Genomic DNA, 22,107 nt, shown 5'->3' on the forward strand with positions numbered 1-22,107 from the left:
CTTATGTTTATTGTGACCACTTACCTACTTCCTTAACACCAGGAGTAATTCACTTCTCAGAGAATTTTAATTTTCATGGATAATCTGATGCCTACTTTGTCAAGTATTAGTTGACTCTATCTACACAAGTTTATTTCTGGGCTCTTGATTCTGTTGCATTGCTCTATGATTCTGTTTTATGTCAGCACCACACCGTTTTGATTGCTATAGATTTGTAATATAGTTTGAAATAAGGAAGCGAGATCCCTCCAGCTTTGTTTTTCTTTCTCAGGATTTCTTTGGCTATTCAGTGTCTTTTGTGGTTCTATGCAAATTTTGGGATTTTTTTCCTATTTCTGTGAAAAGTACCATTGGAAATTTGATAGGGACTGTGTTAAATCTACAGATGGCTTTGAGTAGTATTGATGTTATGACAATATTCATTCATCTAATCCATGAACATGTGATATATTCCCATTTGTTTGTATCTTCTACATTTACTTGTATCATTGTCTTATAGATTTCAGTGTACAGATTTTTCCCTTCCTTGGTTAAATTTATTCTCAAGTACCTTATTGTTTTTGATGTTATTGTGAATTGGATTGTTTTCTTTATTTCTCTTTCAGATATTGTTTATTGTTAGTGTCTAGAAATTCAACTGATTTCTGTATGTGGATTTTTTTTTGTTTTTTTGCTTGAAGAAGAGTGGACCTGAGCTAACATGTGTACTAATCCTCCTCTATTTTGTATGTGGGTTACCTCCACAGCATGGCTTGATGAGCAGTGCATCTACATGCCCGGGATCTGAACTCATGAATCTGGTCCCCCAAAGCAGAGCATGCCAAAGTTAACCACTACACCACTGGGCCAGCCCCCCAGTACATGGATTTTTATATCCTGCAACTTTAGTGAATTTGTTGATTATATCTAATAGCTTTTTTATTGAGTCTTCAGGATTTTCTATATGTAAGATTGTATCATGTGCAAATAAAGACAATTTTACTTCTTCCTTTGCAACTTAGATCCTTTTATTTCTCTATATTTCCTGATTTCTCTTACTAGTATTTCCAGTAATATGTTGAGTAAGAGTAGTGAGAATGGGCACCCTTGTCTCATTCTTGATCTTAGATGAAAATCTTTCAACCTTTCACCATTGAGTGTGAGATTAACTGTGGACTTGTCATATATGGCCTTGATTGTGTTGAGGTATGTTCCTTTTAAATCCAATTTGTTGAGAGTTTTTATCATGAAGGACATTGAATTTTGTCAAATGCTTTTTCTGCGTCTATTGAGATGATCATATAATTTTTAATTTTCATTCTATTAATGTGGTATATGACATTTATATATTTGCATACATTGAAACATCCTTGCATCCCAAGGATAAACCCTACTTGATCATGGTGCATGATCCTTTTAATCTGCTGTTGAATTTAGTTTCCTAGTATTTTCTTGAGAATGTTTGCACCTATATTGATGAGGAATATTGGTCTATATTTTTCTTTTTGGAGTGTCCTTATCTGGTTTTTGTATCAGGGAAATGATCTCAAACATAAAATGATTTTGAGAGTGTTCCCTCCTCTTCAAATTTTTGGAAGAGTTTCAGAAGGATTGGCATTAATTCTCCTTTAAAAGTTTAACAGAATATACCAATGAAATCATCTGGTCATGGGCTTTTCTTTGTTGGAACGTATTTGATTATTGATTTTGTGGTGGTCCCAGCATATTGATAGGGAAGCTTTCAGCTGGGAATGCCTGAGGGACACCCCTGGACCTGTATTAGTTGTAGTGAGCCCCACAGACATTTCCTTCACTGGGGTCAATGTTGTGGCTAGACTAACCCTTGTGGTTCTTATGATCACAGGATACACTTCAGCAATAAACATCAGGGAACTTTGAGGAACAAGATTTACTGCTCACAGATCCTGGCGGGCACATGGCACGACTGAGGGCCACACAGAAATGTCCCAGGTAGAGAGAGAGAGCTAGGACCTGTGCCCCTGCCTTTATTCAAGTCCAAGCTTTTGGTGTCTGGGGTTTTTCAGGGTAACTCATTATTGGCTAATTTGAAACATAAGAGCAGGTAACAGGGCATGGTAAATGAGGCAGGGTCACTCAAATGGTCAGTTATCTAAGTTGCCCAGGGTTTTCTGAAAAGGGAACTTCACGGGTGTGGGAGGCCTAGCTCCTTATCTGGTTGCTTTGCAAGTGGCTGTGTCATACAGCTGGCAATATGTTTACTCTAGATGGATGGATCTTGAAATGGATGACTCAGCAATCAATAGCTTAATGTCATGTACTCACGCTACATTGATTCAATCTTCTTACACATTATTGGTCTGTTCATATTTTGTATTTCTTCCTGATTCAGTCTATATACATTTCTAAGAATTTATACATTTGTTCTAGGTTATCCAATTTGTTGGCATATAATTGCTCACCATAGTCTCTTGTGATCCTATGTATTTATGTCATAGCAGTTGTAGTGTCTCCTCTTCCATTTTTGATTTTATTTATTGGAGTCTTTTCTCTTTTTCCTGGTTTGTCTAGCTAAACCATTCTCAATTTTGTTTATTTTTTCAAAAAACTAGTTCTTGATTTCATTGATCATTTTGATTTTTTTTTCCTCTTCTCTATTTCATTTCTTGCTACTCTGATCTTTGTTTTCTTCTTCCATTTGCTAAATTTTGTCTTAGGTTGTTCTTAGTTTTCTAGTTTTTGAGGTGTAAGCTTAGGTTGTTTGAGATCTTCTTTTTTTCTTAACATGGGAATTTATCACTAGAAAGTTTCCTTTTAGAACTGCTTTTGCAATATCCCATAGCCTTTAGTATGTTGTGTTTCTGTTTTCATTTGTTTCAAGATATTTTTTGATTTTCCTTTTGATTTCTTCTTTGACCCATTGGTTGTTCAGAAGTATGCTGTTTAATTTCCAACTATCTGTAGGTTTTTCAGGATTCCTCTTATTGCTGATTTCTAATTTCATATCATTGTTTTCAGAAAAGATACTTCATAAGATTTCAATCTTCTTAAATTGTCTAAGACTTGTTTTGTGGCCTATCATATGATCTATCCTGCAGAATATTATGCATGCTTCAGAAAAAATTTATATTCTGCTGCTGTTGGATAGAATGTCTTATATTTCTCTTAGCTCCAGAGTCAATTGCATAGCTCCACAAGTCAAATGTTTCCTTGTGATTATCATTCTGGGTCATCAATCCATTGCTGAATGTGGGGTATTGAAGTCCCCTTCTATTATTCTAGTGTTATTTATTAATCCCTTCAGATCTGTTAGTATTTGCATAATATATGCTGTGGTCCAATGTTGATTGAGTATATATTTATGATTGCTATATCTTTTTTTATTGACATATAATTGACATAAAACATTATATTAGTTTCAAGTGTAGAACATAATGATTCAATATTTGCATATATTGCAAAATGTCACCACATCAAGTCTAGTAAATATCAATCATCATAAATAGTTACAAATTTTTTCTTGTGATGATGTTACACCTTCTTGATGAATTTACCCCTTTTCATTATATAATGACTTTCTTTGTTTGTTTTTTTTGCTTTTGTTTGTTTTTTTTTTTTTACCTTTTTTGGCTTAATGTCCATTCTGTTGATAGAAGTATAACTACACCTACTCTCTTTCAGTTACTACTTGCTTGGAATAGCTTTCTCCATCCCTTCACTTTAAGCGTATGTGTGTACTTAAAGCTGAAGTGAATTTCCTATAGGCAACATATACTTGGGGCTTGTTTTTTTTTTTTAATCCACCAAGCCACTCTGTTCCTTTTTACTGATGAATTCAATCCGTTTACCTTTAGAGTAATTATAGATATGTAGGGGCTTACCAATGCCATCTTATTAACTGCTTTCTGATTGTTTCGTAGTTGTCGTGTTCCATTTTGTCTCTCTTCTGCCATCCTTACTGTAGTTTCCATGAAATTTACATAAAATCCCTTATAGATACAGCAGCATTTTTGTGCTTATAAAAACTTCATTTTGGTTGCATACAAAAATTACCCTTTTACTCCCCTATTTTACATTTTTAAAGTGGCTAATTGTCTCTTTTTATATTGTGTATTCATTAACAAATTATACTAGCTATAGTCATTTTTGATACACTAGTCCTTTAACCGTTATGTGGTTAACATGCTACCATATTACAGTATTAGAGTTTTCTGAATTTGACTATATATTTGCCTTTACCAATGTGCTGTATATTTTCATACGTTTTTATGTTACTACCAAAACCCAATCATTTTATCATTCCTAACCCAATTATCTTGTCAGATAGGATCCCAATCGAAGCATGAAACATCCCCTCCCTGTTCAGAGTTTCTTGGAAGCATCTGTGGTCCTAAACATTCTTCCCCCTTCATATCCTAAATTAGGATATTTCTGCCAAGTAATGGGATGAGGTGGTCTCTAAGTGTTAATTGGAGGGCGACTCTTTTGGATAATGGAAGCCTTTCGACAAGGGCCTGGGTGTCCATTGAGTGCTATGGCCATACTTTTGGACAGTCGCCAAAATAATTTATGGAAACTGGGCTTTGAAGTTTACTAGAATAGCCACTGAATAGAGAGCAAATAGACTTGAATTCAAGCTCTATATTTGGGCATTCATTTTCTTGTGTGTGAAATAAAGGGCTTTGCCACCTTTCCCAGAGGTTTACTCCATGACACTAAGCTCCGGGCAGGACTGTGGTATTCAAACATTCACTTCACAGTTTGGTTCTCATAGAATATTGGACTTGTCAGAGAAAGAAGTATAAATGGTTTCCTAGAAAGAAAGGATTTTGGTCTCACCTACAATCCTGGGAAGCACAGAATCTTGACATTTTCATTCACTAATTCCAACAAGTTAAGAAAATTCTGATCTGTGTAATCAAGCTGATTCTGGAAAACAATGGAGCAGATCACATTGCAGGCAGTACAGACGAGGATAAAGGTGTGATTGCAAGGTGAGGCTAAAGAATTGGAAACATTTAAAAAATAACATTGAAATATACATATAAAAGTCTTTGTTTTTGAGATAACAGAAAAGTAATTTTAGAAATTTTAAAGCAATATCGACCTCGATATTCCCTTAACAGGAAAAATTTCATGATGCATAAAATCAACATATCACTTTTGCATTAAACTTGAGTTGACCATTACATCCTAGGTAGTTTAATAACTGTTTTCCCAATACTCTATTCACATCCACCCCTTTATTTACATCATTCTAACCCAAGGTACCTCTTATTTTGGAGGGAAAGAGGAAACATTTAAAGAGGCCAGTTTCTAAAACATGGAGTAATTCAAGTTGTCTGTGCGGAATCACTTCTTTCTTCAAAGCCTGTAAACAATTAAGGACTGATATAGGAACAAAAAAATAGTTAGGCACTTTAAACTTTATATATTTAATTGTGTGTAAAACAGCAGAAGGGAAGAATAAAGAGACAGAGATTATAGGTGAATTTGTGTATTTGAGGGAACAAACATAAAAAAGACGAAAGTATCGATGATTTGTTGGAAAAAAACTGACCTATATAAACAATAATAATAAGGTAGATTTGTCATTCTAAAATAAAAATAAAAGGAGAAATATTTATTTCAAACTAAATCCCAGATAAGGCAAATAAAAAGGTCAAACTAATAAATGGAGTTCCTTTATTTCTTCATTTCACATTCAGAAAATAAAAGTGATTTTCTACCTTAAGAAACAGGGTCCACCATCTCCAATTAGCCCCCAAATTTAATTTATTTGGGCAAAACTACTCTCTTGTAGACCTCTGGGATATTATTCTGTATAGTCATCAACAGAGTAGTATATTTTAATAAATTTTAAAATTTAACCATCTTGCTTCCCAACATATGGTCTATCTTTGAGAATGTTCCCTGTGCTCTTGAGAAGAATGTGTATTCTGCTGTATTTGGATGGAAAGTTCTATATATATCTATTAAGGTCATCTGGTCTAGTATTTCATTTAGAGTCACTGTTTCCTTGATGACTTTCTTCTGGATGATCTATCCACTGAATTAAGCAGGGTTTTAACGTCCCCTGCTATTATTGTGTTGGTTTCAATCTTTCTCTTTAGTTCTGTTAATAGTTGCTATATATACTTTGGTGCTCCTGTGTTAGGTGCATATATATAAATAAGTATTATATCTTCTTGGTGGAATGTCTCTTTTATCATTATTTAATGCCCATCTTTGTGTCTCTTTATCCTTTTTATCTTGAAGTCTGCTTTGTCTAAGTATGACCACATCCACTTTCTTTTGCTTGCCATTTGCTTGGAGTACCATCTTCCAACCCTTCTCTCTGAGCTTATGTTTGTATTTAGAGCTGAGATGTGTTTCCTGGAGGCAGCATATTGTTCACTCTTCTTTTATAATCCATCCAACATTCTGAGTCATTTGATTGGCGAGTTCAATCCATTTACATTTAGAGTGATTATTCATATATAAGGGCTTAGTATTGCCATTTTATCTCTTGTTTTCTGGTTGTTCTATATTCCATTGTTTCTTTTCCTTTGTATTTCTGTCTGCCATTTCAGTTTGGTGTTTTTCCGTGATGGTTTTCTCAGTTTTCTTTTTATATATGATTTGTGACTCTGCTCTGATGTTTTGTTTAGTGGTTACCATGAGGTCTGTATAAAAGATCTCATAGATGAGATAGTCCTTTTTCTGATAGCTTCTTATCTCCATTAGCCTATGCAGGTTCCATCCCTTTTCTCTTCTCCTATGTTTTTGTTGTCACAAATTATTCTTATTTTGTTGGGAGTTTTTGACCAAATCAAAGTGTTTATAGTTGTTTTGGATGCTTTATTTCCGTTTATCCTTTATGTTATAATAAAGTGATTGCTAAACTATTCTGATTTAGAGCTGCGATTTTATGAATGTCTGTCTATTTATTTCCTTACTCAAAGCTTTGTAATCTTTGCCTTTTTGTTTCAGGGAGGAGGGCTCCCTTCATCATTTCTTGTAGGGCAGGTATAGTGGAACACAACACACCAACTCCTATGGGATGCAGCAAAAACGGAAGTAAGAGGGAAATTTATGGCAACACAGGCCTACCTCAACAAACAAGAAAATCTCAAATAAGTAATCTTAAATTACATCTAAAATAACTAGAAAAAAAAGAACAAAGCCAAAGCTAGTAAAAGGGGTAAAATAGTAAAAATCAGAGCAGAAATAAATGAAATAGAGACTTAAAAATAAAATAGTAGAGGGGCTGGCCCTGTAGCATAGCGGTTAAGTGTGCGAGCTCCGCTGCTGGCGCCGTGGGTTCAGATCGCGGGTGCGCACTTATGAATCGCTTGTCAGGCCATGCTGTGGCGGCGTCCCACATAAAGTGGAGGAAGATAGGCACAGCTGTTAGCCCAGGGCCAGTCTTCCTCAGCAAAAAAAAAAAAAAAGAAGAAGAAGAAGAGGATTGACATGGATGTTAGCTCAGGGCTGATCTTCCTAACAAAAAGTAAAAGAAAAGTTTAAAAAAATAGTAGAAAGGAACAATGAAATGAAGAACTGGTTCTTTGAGAAGAGAAATAAAATTGACAAATCTTTAGCCCATTCACTAAGAAAAAAAGAGAGAAGACTCAAATAAATAAAATCAGAATTAAAAGAGAAGAAATGACAGCAGACACCACAGACATACAAGGATTATAACAGAATACTATGAAAAGCTACATGCCAACAAATTGTCTAACCGAGAAGAAATGGATAAAGTCTTAGATACATATGTCGTCCCAAAAATGAATGAAGAAGAAACAGAGAATCCCAATAGATCAATCACAAGTAAAGAGATTGAAACAGTAATCAAAAACCTCCCAAAAAACAAAACTCCAGGACAAGATGGCTTCTCTGGTGAATTCTACCAAACATTCAAACAAGATTTAATACCTATCCTTGTCAAACTATTCTGAAATGTTGAAGAGGATGGGATGCCTCCTAACTCATTCTACAAGGCCAACATTACTCTGATACCAAAACCAGACAAGGACAACACAAAAAAAGAAAACTACAGGCCAATATCATTGATGAACATAGATGTAAAAATCTTCAACAAAATGTCAGCAAATCAAATACACCAATACATTAAAGGGATTATACAATGTAATCAAGTGGAATTTATTCCAGGGAGGTAGGGATGGTTCAACATCTGCAAATCACTCAACGTGGTACACCACATTAACAAAATGAGAAATAAAAATCACACAACCATCTCAATAGATGCAGAGAAAGCATTTGACAAGATCCACCACCCATTTATTATAAAAACTCTCAATAAAATAGATATAGAAGTAAAGTATCTTAACATAATAAAGGTCGTATATAACAAACCCATAGCGAACACCACACTTGACAATGAAAAACTAAAAGCCATTCCTCTGAGAATGGGAACAAGACACGGGTGCCCACTCTGGCCACACTTACTCAACATAATACTGGAAGTTTTAGCCAGAGCAATTAGGCAAGAAAAAGGAAATAAAAGAGACCCAAATAAAAAGGAAGAAGTAAAACTCTTGCTATTTGCAGATGACATGATTCTACATATAGAAAGCCCTAAACAATCCACCAGAAAACTATTAGAAATAACCAACAACTACAGTAATGTTTCGGGGTATAAAATCAACATACAAAAGTCAGTTGCATTTCTATACATTAACAACGAAGCAGCAGAAAGAGAAATTAAGAATACAATCCCATTTACAATTGCAACAAAAAGAGTAAAATACCTAGGAATAAATTTAATCAAGGAAGTGAAAGACCTATACACTGAAAACTATAAAAAATTATTGAAATCAAATCATGAAATGATTTGATCAGATCAGAACATGAAAGAAATCAAAGAGGACATAAAGAAATGGAAAGATATATCTTTCTCATGGATTAGAAAAATAAACACAGTTAAAATGTCTATATTACCTAAAGCAATCTACAGATTCAATACAATCCCAATCATAATCCCAATGATATTCTTTATGGAAATGGAACAAAGAATCTTAAAATTTATATAGAACAACAAAAGACCACAAATAGCCAAAGCAATCAAGAGAAAAAAAGAACAAAGCTGGAGGCAGCACAATCCCTGTCTTCAAATTGTACTACAAAGCTATAGTAATCAAAACAGCATAGTACCGGCAGAAAAATAGATACACAGACCAGTGGGACAGAATTGAAAGCCCAGAAACAAAACCACACATCTATGGGCAGCTGATCTTTGACAAAGGAGCCAAGAACATACAAGAGAGAAAGGAAATTCTCTTCAATAAATAGTGTTGGGAAAACTGGACAACCACATACAAAATAATGAAAGTAGACCATTATCTGACACCATACACAAAAATTAACTGAAACTGGATTAAAGTCTGGAATGTAAGAACTGAAACCAAAAACTCCTACAAGAAAATATAAGCAGTACACTCTCTGACATCAGTATTAGCAGCATCTTTTTGAATACCATGTCTAATCAGGCAAGGAAAACAAAAGAAGATATAAACAAATGGGACTACATCAGACTAAAAAGCTTCTGCAAGGCAAAGAAAACCATGAACAAAATAAAAAGACAACCCACCAACTGGGAGGAAATATTTGCAAATCATATACCCGACAAGGGCTTAATTTCCAAATTATATAAAGAACTCATACAACTCAACAACAACAAAAAAAAAACCAATAAAAATGGACAGAGGATATGAACAGAATTTTTCCAAAGAAGATACACAGATAGCCAACAGGCTTCTGAAAAAATGTGCAACATCACTAATTATTAGGATATTGCAAATCAAAACTATGAGGAGATGTCACCTTAGACCTGTCAGAATGGTTATCATAAATTATCAAGACAAAAAATAACAAATCTTGGAGAGGATGTGGAGGAAAAGGAACCGTCATACTCTGCTGGTAGGAATGCAAACGTGTGCAACCACTATACAAAACAATATGGAAATTTCTCAAAAAATTGAAAATAGAAGTACCATATGATCCAGCTATCCCACTACTGGGTATTTATCAAAAGAAAACAAAATCAACAATTCAAAGAGATTCACGCATCCATATGTTCATTGCAGTATTATTCACAATAGCCATGATGTGGAAGCAACCCAAGTGCCCATCATGGAAGAACGGATAAAGGTGTGGTATATATACACAATGGAATACCACTCAGCTCTAAAAAATACAAAATCGGGCCATTTACAACAACAAGAACGGACCTTGAGAGTATTATGCTAAGTGAAATAAGCCAACAGAGATAGACAAACACCATATGCTATCACTCATATTTGGAAAATGAACAAACACATACATAAGAACAGATTAGGAGTTACCAAAGGGGAAGGGAGTTGGGGGAGAGTGAAAGGAGTAAAGAGGCACATATGTATGGTGATGGACAAAAACTAGACTATTGGCGGTGAACAGGACACAGTATATATAGAAATTGATATATAATAATGTACATTTAAAATTTACACAATGTTATAAGCCAATATGACCTCAATAAAAATTTTTTTTAAGAATTTAACCATCATTATGATTAATTCTATCATTTTACAGGTAAAGAAATTAAAGTAGAGGAAAGGTTTTCTTTTTGTGGGGATCTGAACAATGAAATTATAATCAAATGACCAATAAAATTTACATGTAAAAAGATCCCAAATTCACTTCTATAGATTCAGTTGAAAGTGACTTGAATCACAAATGATGTGCAGAAACAATAGGGCATTGTATAATAGGAAACCTGTTGTGTTACCTGATTCTATGCCAGGCTCCTTTACACATTCCAGGATTCTCAGCTTTCAAAAAAAGTTTTATCTTAGCTAAGGAGGTAGAGGATAGTCTGGAACGCCTAGGGGATGTGTGTGTATGTGAGAGAGAGATTCACAGGTAAAATATGATTTGCAATCTTTCCTTTCACTTGATTTGGGAGAATAATTTTAAAACACCGTAGTTTGGAATCCAAGTAGAAAATCAGTGTCATTGTGAAAAGCACTTCATAGGTTAGTAGAGCTGACAGTGGGAGGTGTATAACTACCATAAAATTTAACCCTAAATCCAATAAAAATGGGAAAATGTTAAGCAAAACTGAAAACAGAGTCAATTACTGTTAGGGATAGGGATTAATGATAGTTGAGGTCTACTTAAATAAGTCATTGTACAACTTAGTATTTGTGTATTTTGCAGAATTATGCTGTAGCAAAAAATTTGTAAAATCTGTAACAATACAGTAAGTAGTGAGTGACATTAAATAATTCATGCTCACACTTTTTAAGTCATGCTTTGTTCCCACAAAAATTATAATTAATGAGAACTGCACAAAGATATGCCAAAGCAATTAAAGCCATACATAAATTATAAACCATATGTAGTATCATTACTGGTGGGAAGTGTAGGCGGGGATGTTGGAAGAAACCCTCAGACTTGTAGGTGACGCTGACAGTACAGATACAGTCCAATTAAGAGAAATCACATGTCAGCTGGTTTGGCAATATAAGGGTGTGAAAGGTTATTCACACTTGACAAACATTCCCTAGTGAGATGCTTTGGAATAGGCAACCCACAATTATGCTATGGGAAAAATAATGCTCTTTAATTCTTTTGAAAAATGAGACTCAACAACCTACTTCTATAATGTAATGATTTGAAAATAAACAAAACAAAACAAAACAAAGAGAATAGGATTAAAGGACTTTTTATACCCACACTGTATGCACAATCACGAGTGCACACACACAACAAGCAAACATACACAAAAGCTCTCTTGGTTCTCTACTTCACACTCTCCCTCTTCCACCTGACAGCTGGCAGCCACTACCTGTAACGAAAGATTTGCCCGCTCCTGAAATATTTTCAAGGATGTTATTAGAGAAGACAGAAGTCTGTTAAGGTCAGAGTTACAGAGTATAGCATCACTCACCATTGGTTTTTCTCAACTCCTTCACAAGGCAACAGGCTTCCTCTTGAACTGGATCCTCAATGTTCCTCTTCCCCATTCCGAAATTCCTCAAGGTCATGAGGGAAAAGCGCTGTATCTCCTTCCATCTCTTCCCATTGCTAAACACTATTCCTATCAGAGGGGAAAACAAACCGGAAGGGAGGTTCTTGGCAAGGAAAAGGAAGCTGACAATTGGCAGCCTCTTGGGTAGACCAAGCTCTGCTGAAGAGATCCTTCAATTCTTATTTTGCATTCTCCGCATCCCATTGACAACGCTGAACATGCACACACACATGTACCATGTCCTTTATTAACTCTTTCAATCACTTGGAAACGGCCTTTTCCAGAAAACTCCTCTTGCAGATCAGTCAGGGCTTCCTTCTCTGCTTAATATCCATGCAGCACCACAGTGGGCTTCAAGCCCAAATATAGAGTGAACACAGGGCCATGGACTTGTGAGAGCTGGGAAATGGAAAGAAAATGCAAATATTAGCAAAAGAAGTCACAATTTGGTCTATATTTTGTGCATGATGCAGATTGATATTATCATCATATATTTTATATTTTTATTCTGCCATCATAGCTTTAAATACTTCTGAATTCTATTCATAAATATGATGATTATAGCTGCTACATATGGATGACCTATGATGTACAATGCAGTGACCTAGGCCATTGCTACACAGATTATATCTAATCCTCACATCAACTCATTCAGCAAGTTTATTTGCTCTGTTTCACAAATAAAGAAACTGAAGTCAGAGAAATGCAAATTCTTTTGCAGTGTACCATGGCTAATAAACAGAAGATCCAAATTTGAACTTAGGTTTTGTCAACATCTGATGCTTGAGCAATTTATCAGTCCTCAGTGCCTCCCCACCTTTGGCTGATTGCTTCAGGATCACCTCTAGGGCTCTTCCCATAGGAATTCTGATTTAGTAGCCCCGTAATGAATACAAGAAATCTATATTTTTAAAAATGAGCCCAGGTGGGTCTAAACCCACTCCAATTTGAAACCACTATGTTACTACCTCAGAAGGAGAACAAGCATCACAGAGGCAGTGCCAGGACATGCAGCATTTCATGGAAAAACAATTTCTTCAATCCTGAAGCATTCATAGGGTATAGATAGCAGCTTTCTAAAAATCCAAAAGGATTCTGTTACCACCCAGTGGATCCTGAATGATTCTTTCTTTCACTCATTTTTGCTGATCCTGAGCCCATAACTATTTCTTGACATTAGACATAATTTCCTTCTTCAGGGAAGTTTTATTTTCATGACTAGTCTGAACAAAACCTATAGTTCATAGAGAAAATAGAGTTCTATAGAGAAAACAATTTCTCTATAGTTCATAGAGAAATTGTGATTAGAAGGTTCTAATCACAAAACACTTACATTACCATTTGCCTTCAGGCAAAAAATCACAGCAAATGAAAGCATGAAATAAATAAGGGCAGCAACACTCCTGACTTTTGCTACTTTATTATTTCGATCCCGTCTTGTGACGACTTAAAGGTTTCTCTTCTCCCAAAATGCATTACTTCATTCTACTATCTGACAAGGACAAACTAAAAAAAAAAAGCAGTGGAAGTGTTGAAACGCACTAGGAGTATTTTCTGTGCAATGATCTATTTTAATCATCTGTCACCAGGAATATATTTTATTTAAAAGTAAAGATTAGTTTATTTACCCTTTGCAAGCCACTGGAGAAGCACAAAACATACTTTCATTGCTTAATGATTTGCTATTGTCTTTAACATCTAACTGTAGGATTTTTCCAATAACAGGGAGAGGAACGGGGCCAGGTGGGAGCCTCCCTTTCCTGGACCTCTGTTTCCAGAGTGAAAGGAGAAGCAAACAGGAGAGACAGAGCACCAGAACTACAAGTGGATCCATTATCTCTTCTTACTTAGACAACTGTGAGCCTGAAATCCAAAGCTTTTACAACACTCTCTGCTAACTGAACATGTGCCTCTCTGATGTATAAAGAGACCAATCAATCAGCTAAACCAACTCTAATCTCTTTTGAGTGGACGTTTGGTCTACTGATAAGGATAAAAATAAAGTGGTCTGTAGCCTCGCTCTTCTTTCTAATCCCTTATCCTTGAGATTCTGGGATACGACCCAGGAAGTGGTAATTAAAAACACACACACACAAATCCTCAGGTGATTTCAAATGCAACTAGGATTAAGAACTACTGGAGGGATTCCATCCAAAACAATGCTCAATATTCTGGATTCTCAGACTGATGATCAGCTAGGAATTAAGAACTTTAGGGGAAACCAGTGCATCCTATTTCTTATATATAAAAAAAGTTTATCTTGTAATGTTTTATCAAACACCAAGATCCTTTGTCCTTGCAAATGGAAGCTTTTAAATATTTTAGTGTACTGTACTAACATTACAGCTGCCTAAACATAAAATAGCTAGCATAACTCATATCTTGAATAACTGTATATATATCAAGTAAATGGCTGAGTAAACCTACGTACCTTTTACCATTAAACTCCCTAAAAATCACTGGAGAATAGACTTTATCATTTTTTATTTTTAAAATGGATAAAAGGAGACTCTGGAATCACAGAGCTCACAGGTGGCAGGACTGAGATTAGAACTGAGACCCTCTGATGCCCATTGTGGGGCACTATGGCTTACACCATAGCTGCCTCAAGAACAATTTTAGAAAAACAAAACAAAACGTCCAGATATTAATTACTCTGAATTTATACCTCATTGACCCTGTTCACAAAATAACAGGCTTCACATTAAATAAATGTCCCCTATTTGACTCCAAGGATATAATGGCCATAGATTCTCCACTCTGTTACTCTCTCTGTCACTGTAGAGAAGTATCTTGCTCAGTGTAACTAAGGGAAGAGTCAATCTCAGAGAATTTAGTGGGCAGATCTTGAGAAACTATGGCTTCCCCTGCCTCCCAATTGCTTTCTAGACACAGCTTCTTCTGTTGCTTTTTGGCCTGTCATTGTCAGAAATAATGAAATGAGGTACTGTATGCAGATGGAGATTCTAGACAGAACAACAGGTGTGGATTCAGTGGAGGATGGGAGGCAGAAACTTCATCAAACAGACCCACAGCACAGAACCACCACATGTAGACAGGAGACGACATTTAGTGGTCATGAGGATCTAAATATCACTGAAATGATATACATTAGTAGATAAGAATGGCAATGCTTGCACAAAGGCATGTTCTGTAAAGATATCATCATATTTGTTCCACATTGCTTAGTGTAATTGTTTCTAAGCTCTTTTAGGAAGGGAAAAATTAAGATTTGTCAAGACCCTAGTTACAAAATGTTTTAGTTGTCATGTTTACAGGGAGACTACAATTAGAGAATTCTCACACCCATCATAACCCTTTTGGTTCTCTAAATTGTCTTTACCTAACGTAAAATCACTCCCATTTTAATGATGAGGAAGCTGGCCTTGGGGTTTCAGCACCTTGGCCAAGGACACGCAGACTGCAGGTGGTAGAGCTCAGGACACCCCCCGCAGAGCCCTGCATGCTGCCTCCAAGCAAACCATTGAGTTCAAGCAAGTTCCCCACATCTACTGAGTGTGCACTATGATTCAGTATTGTGTGATTCACTCTTAAAAGTGTTCTTAAAAATAAATATTTATTTAGTTAATAATTACAGCAACTGTTGATTAAAATGGAGTTCAAAAAGCTTAGTTTTGTAACCTTTAGAACTTGCGTGAGTTCAGGTCTCAGTGAACCTTTTATCTAGAACAAAGAGAAGCTGTAATTTGGTGCTTGACTCACATAGCCCTAAACTCTACGAGATATTCACTAATGTATTTTAGGTATAAAATCTCAGTTGCTCTCTTAAGAGTAATGTTTTTATTCCCAGAGAGACACGTATCTCTGCCCTGCTCCTCCTTCCCTCTACTGAGGGAATACCCTTGTCCTTTCTTTAATAGAATGAAAGATTCATAGATAATTAGGAGATAGAGGATATCTCTGAAACCAGTTAGTCTAATCTTTATTTTTAGGAATGGGCAATTTGTAACTCAGTGAAGTGAAGTGTCACCAAAGTATCCGTTCAAGACCTTGTCTTAGAATCCAGGTTTCCCCACTCCCAGTTCAGTGACTTCTCACATTGAAGAGAGTTCCCATTGCTGACCAAATGGCTGGACAGGAGACCATCAGTGTGAAGCCCTCAACAGTCACAGAGTAATGCAAACTTTGGCTTGGCTTGAGTTGTGGCTTAGAGCTGTTTTGTTTTTTTTTTTTTAATTAATAGACTTTATTTTTTAGAGCAGTTTTAGACTCACAGAAAAATTAAGCAAAAAGTACAGAAAGTTCCCACATACTCCTTCCCACACTCACACATAGTTTCTCACACCATCAACATCCCACACCAGAGTGGAACATTTGTTACAAGTGATAAAACCATCATCGATACATGATTATTAATGAAAGTCCACAGTTTATATTAGGGTTCACTTTTTGTGTTCTACATTCTATATGTTTTGAAAAATGTACACTGACATGTATCCACTCTTACAGTATTATGCAGAATAATTTCAGTGCCTTATAAATCACATCCTGTGTGTTCCACGTATTTATTCCTCCCTCCTTCAAGTGCTTGGCAACTGCTGATCCTTTTACTATCTCCATAGTTTTTCCTCTTCCTGAATGTCATATAGTTGGAAGCGCACAATAAATAGTCTTCTCAGATTGCCTTCTTTCACTTAATAATATGCATTAAATGTTCCTCTATGTCATTTCATGACTACAAAGCTCATTTCTTTTTGCACAGTACAATATTCCATTGTATATTTGTACCATGGTTTACTTATTCATTCACCTACTGAAGGATATCTTGATGCCTTCCAAGCTTTGTCCATTATGGATGAAGCTGCAACAAAAATTCATGTGCAGGTTTTTGTGTTTTCAACTCATTTGGTTAACACCAAGGAGTGTGATTGCTGGATCATATGGTAAAACTATCTTCAGTTTTTTAAGAAACTACCAAACTGTTTTTCAAACTGACTGTACCATTTTCCATTCCCACCAGCAATTCATGACAATTCTTGTTCAACATCTTGTCAACATTTGGTGTTGTCAAGGGTTTGAATTTTAGCCATTCTAGAGTTGTGTATCAATATCTCATTGCTGACTAATTTTGCATTCACTGATGATATATGATGAACGTCTTTTCACCTGCATACTTGCCATCAGTATATCTTCTTTGATAAAGTGTCTGTCAGATTTTTTGACCATTTTTCAATTAAGTTGTTCATTACTTTATTGTTGAGTTTTAAATGTTCTTTTATATTTTGTATAACAGTCCATTGTTTTTGTAAATCTTTCCCCCTGTCTTCTCATTCTCTTGACAGTGTCTTTCACAGAGCAGCAATTATTTAATTTTAATGAAGTCCAGTTTATCAATTCTCTTTTCTTCATGTATTGTGCCTTTTGCATTGTATTTAAAAACGTATCACCAGACATCAGCAAGATGCTAGGATATAAGATTTCCCATTCATATCCTTGCAGGGAAACAATAATTTCTCAGCAATCCATGCACAAAACTGCCTTTGTAGGGGCATTAGGATCCAGGAAGGAGGTTGCACAACCCCAGGGGAGTCTAGACCGAAGAGGGCCATTTTGAGAAGGCAGGCCTACAGGAGGCAGGCTTGCCAACCACGGTCCTGACAACAGCTCTATCCCCCTGTAGACTCAGCTGCAGCCCCGTTAGCATTGATCCTGCAATCAGCACAGTCCACCAGGGAGCACAGGAGGGTCCCTGCCACATATGTTTTGGTATCAGGCCATCTAACAGGGGCCCCAGCTGCGGACCCTGAAGCTGGCTGTGATGCATCTCCAGCCCCTTTTAGTCATTGTCTGGAACAGTCCTACCTATCTAGGAATCTAGCAAGAGACACACCCATCTGTGACCCCAGAGGTTGGCCCACCAACCTCAGTCAAATGGCAAAGCCTGAAGTGGCCCTGTAACTCAGTTCCAGTCACTCTCAGCTACAGTTTGGGGAATAGTCCTGCCTAGTGAAGAATCCACACAATAATTCAGTGAGAGCCCTTCCAAGGAACCAACAGGAGCCACACCTGTCAGAGAACGTGGTAACACATCATCTGCAGACTCAACTGTGAGCTCTGAAGCAGACCTTTGTCCCAACATCAGCCCTTGGAGGCATATCAAATGCCCAGGATGCACATCCCTCTAAGCACCTGGTAAAAAGCTTGACAATAACAGACTTTAGTGCCGACCCAGCAGTAACCATGAGATCTCGCTCCAACCCCATTCACCTGAGACCACAGAGGCAATCCCACCACCCTGGGACCAAACAGGAGAAGATCTTGACCTGTCAAAACCAGTGTGTGAAGACTAGAATAGATGTTTGTTACTTCAAATGCATAGACACAAACGCAAGGCTACACAGTCCCTAAAGAATCAGTCAACTTTAACACCATCAAAAAAAACTAACAAATAACCAATAAAAACAAATAGAGATCTATGAATTGTCTGAAAAGGATTCAAAATAATCATCTTAATTAATCTCAGTGAAGTGCAAGAGAACACCGATAACTAAACAAAATCAGGAAAACAATACACGAACAAAACGAAAAGTTTAATAAAGAAATAGAATTCATAAAAAAGAACCAAACAGAAATCCTGGAACAGAAGAATACAGTTACTGAACTGAAAATTTCAACAGAGAGTTTCAAGGCACACTCATTCATGCATAAAAAAGAATTAGGAAGCTGGAATGAGACACTTGAAATTAGCCAGTTAGAGGAACAAAAAGAAAAATGAATGATGCACCTAGCATAGGAACACCTAAATATATAAAGCGAATATTAATAAATCTAAAGGGAGAAATATATAGCAACACAATAACAGTAGGGTGCTACAATACCCCATTTTCATCAAAGGAGGATTATGCAGACAGAAAATCAATAAAGAAACTTTGGGCTTAAATGATATATTAGGCCAGATGGAGTTAAAAGACATTTACAAAACATTCCACTAAAGGCAGCAGAATACATATTCTTTTCAAGCACACATGGAACATTCTCCAGACTAGATCATATATTAGGCTACAAAGCAAGTCTTAATATATTTCAGAAGATTGAAATCAAATCAAGACAAACGGTATGAAACTAGCAATCAGTTATAAGAAAACTGGAAAATTCAAAAGTATGTGGAGATTAAATAACATGCTACTGAACAGCTAATGGGTAAGAGAAGAAATTAAAAGAGAAATCCAAAAACATCTTGAGACAAATGAGAGTGGAAACCCAACATAAATTTTTTGTTTTGTTTTGTTTTGCTAATTGTTTTATAACCACAACAAATTAGTAGAGAGAATGCCCTCTAAAAGACAACATGATAAAGATCAAGGCGTTTCCTTAGCCAAGACTGAAAATTTCAGTCTCTGGTATTCAAATTTTGGCTGCAGTCATTGTTTTTGGATATATCTTTGGATGTGAGGCACAAAACTTATGGGATGCACAAAAAGTATTTCTAATAGGGTGACCCATAGTGATAAATGCTAATTTAAGAAATAGGTATTTCAAATAAACAAAATAAATTTAAACCTCAAGGAACTAGGAAAAGAAGAAGAAACTACACCCAAAGATAGTAGAAGGAAGGAAATAACAAAAGTCAGAGGGAAAATAATAAAATAGAGAGTAAAAGACAATAGAAATATTAATGAAACTAAGAGATGATTCTTTGAAAAGATAAAAGAAATAGGCAAATCTTTAGATAGACTCCCCAGAAAAAGAAGAGAGGACTCAAATAAACAAAATCACAAATGGAAGAGGAAATATGACAAATGATACCACAGAAATACAAAAGATCATAAGAGACTACTATGACCAATTATACACCAACAAATTGCCAAATATAGAATAAATGGATAAATTCCTAGAAACATACAACCTACTAAGACTGAATCATGAAGAAATACAAAATCTGAACAGACTGATTACTAGTAAGGAAATTGAATCAGTAATCAAAAACCTCCCAACATACAGCATGGTGACTATAGTTAATAATAGATATTGCATACTTGAAAGTTGCTAAGAGAGTAGATCTTAAAAGTTCTAGTCAGAAGAAAAAAAAAATTGTAACTATGTATAGTGACAGTTGTTAACAAGACTTGTTGTGGTGATCATTTTGCAATATATAAAAATAGCAAATCATTGTTTTGTACACCTGAAACTAATATAATGTGACATGCCAATTATATCTCAATAAAAAATAAAAATTAAAAAATAAAATAAATGATCTCTCATAACAAGTTGGTACTGAATTTTTATAAGAATTTTATAAAAATTGGTACACACAACCATTGAGATGACTCATTTTTCCTTTCGTTCTTTCTGCTCTGAGATCACTGCTTTCTGTGTACTGTTTGAGCTAGGTAGAACTTCAATTCATTTTTTACAGCATATTTTCTCAGACTTCACCCAAAGATTAAAGCTAACCTCAACATATGTATACATCTGTAGAGCAAAAATAAACATAATCAATATTGAAACATTTTTGTGTGGGATTTTCCTAATGACTTAAACCAAATGTGTAACTAGTCTCTTGTTTTTTCTATAATGTGAACAGAGACGTTTTGATGATTCTTTGTTAACAAAAAATTCTCAGTTCCACAAGCTAGTCCATCCCACTATTTCTATTTTTTCAAATTGAAGTATAAAAAAATGAAGGGCATAAAGTGTATAACTCAGTATGATATAGATCCATTGTGCCCCTTCCCTGACACAGGTCCCAGAGAAAGCCACTATCTCTGAATTCTAGCATTATAGATTAGTTTAATCTCTTCTTTAATTTCTTATAACTGGAATCATACAGATGCAATCTTTTTGTCGGCTTCTTTTGTTCATCATTATGACTGTGGGTTTCTTCCATATTTGTGTGTAGCAGCATTTGCTTTTTTCTCTTGGTGCATAATCAATTGTATGAACATATCAAAATTAATATATCCATTCTACTGTCGACGGGCAATTGTGTTGTTTTCAATCTGTACTATGAGGAATAAAGCTGCTGTCAGCATTCTTGGACATATCTGTTAGTAGATATGTGCATTCAACAATCTTGAGTATATAACTAGGAGTTTCTTTTCCTGCTGATATCTGCACAAGGTGATAAAAAAAGCTCAAGTGTTCCCTCCTTTGGCACAAGCAGGAAGTTTGAACCATGAAGCCCTGGCCTGTACATGGGAACACTCATCTCCACCCCACACCCTAACCACCACAAAAACCTCAAGCCAGCACCCTTTCCCTGCTCTCTCAAGCCGTTTTTGGATCTGCTAAGGAGCAGACCTATCCTCCACAGAAAGCCTCATTATGTGAGTAATAAACTTTTTCATATCTGATTGGTGTGTGGCACCATCCTGCCTCGTGAGGGGACCACCACAACACAATAATTCCAAAAAGAATAAACTTATCAGGGATCAAAAAGTAAAAATTACAAAGGAAAAGGGTTCTGCTCTACACGTGCAAGAAACTTCCAACAGTTAGAGTTATCCAGTGATGGAATGGGCTACCCCAAGACTGTGAGGTCTGCATAGCTAGGTGGAATCAAGCAGAGTCTGGGTGATCACAGGTCAGGAGCTGAGAAAAGGTCATATTCACTATGGGAAAAGCTGAACCAGTTAATTATAAGTTCTGCTTGAAATATAAATTAAGTGCACAAAATCACTTCCTAGATAGTATGTATCAAAATCCAATATTTTTTGATTTACTAATTCATTCCCAAAATTTTATTCTAAGAAAGCAATCAGAGATATGTAATGATTAATATGGATTATATTTTTTATGTTAATAGCAACAAAGAACCAAAAACAGTCTATCTTGCCAAAAATAAAAGACTGGTTAAATAAACTATGGTACATGCAAAATAGTGGAATACTGTACAGTTTCGTTAGTAATGTACTTGATAAACATTTAAAAAGTAAACATGTAGAATATTTATTTACTATAAGTTTAAACATAAGGTTACGAAACAAAATACGCAGTATAAGCCTGGTGTTCTTATCCCTGCTTCTGCCAGGTGTCCCACCCATTCCTAGGTAATATACATCAAACAATGTTTATTGACATTCTACTGCCATTTCCAGAAATTTATTCCAAGGAAGAAAACAGAATCATGCAAATATTTGTAATAATTGCATTTTTTTAATATTAATGTCAGAAAA

General features: G+C 35.7%; 1 pseudogene; it reads left to right on the plus strand.

Annotated features, from left to right (window-relative positions):
* The window catches only part of LOC131407284 (cytochrome P450 2C9-like), a 556,896-nt pseudogene that overhangs the window by 499,556 nt on the left and 35,233 nt on the right, over nucleotides 1-22,107 (plus strand).

Source organism: Diceros bicornis, chromosome 6 (assembly GCF_020826845.1).
Source record: "Diceros bicornis minor isolate mBicDic1 chromosome 6, mDicBic1.mat.cur, whole genome shotgun sequence".
Taxonomy (NCBI): domain Eukaryota; kingdom Metazoa; phylum Chordata; class Mammalia; order Perissodactyla; family Rhinocerotidae; genus Diceros; species Diceros bicornis.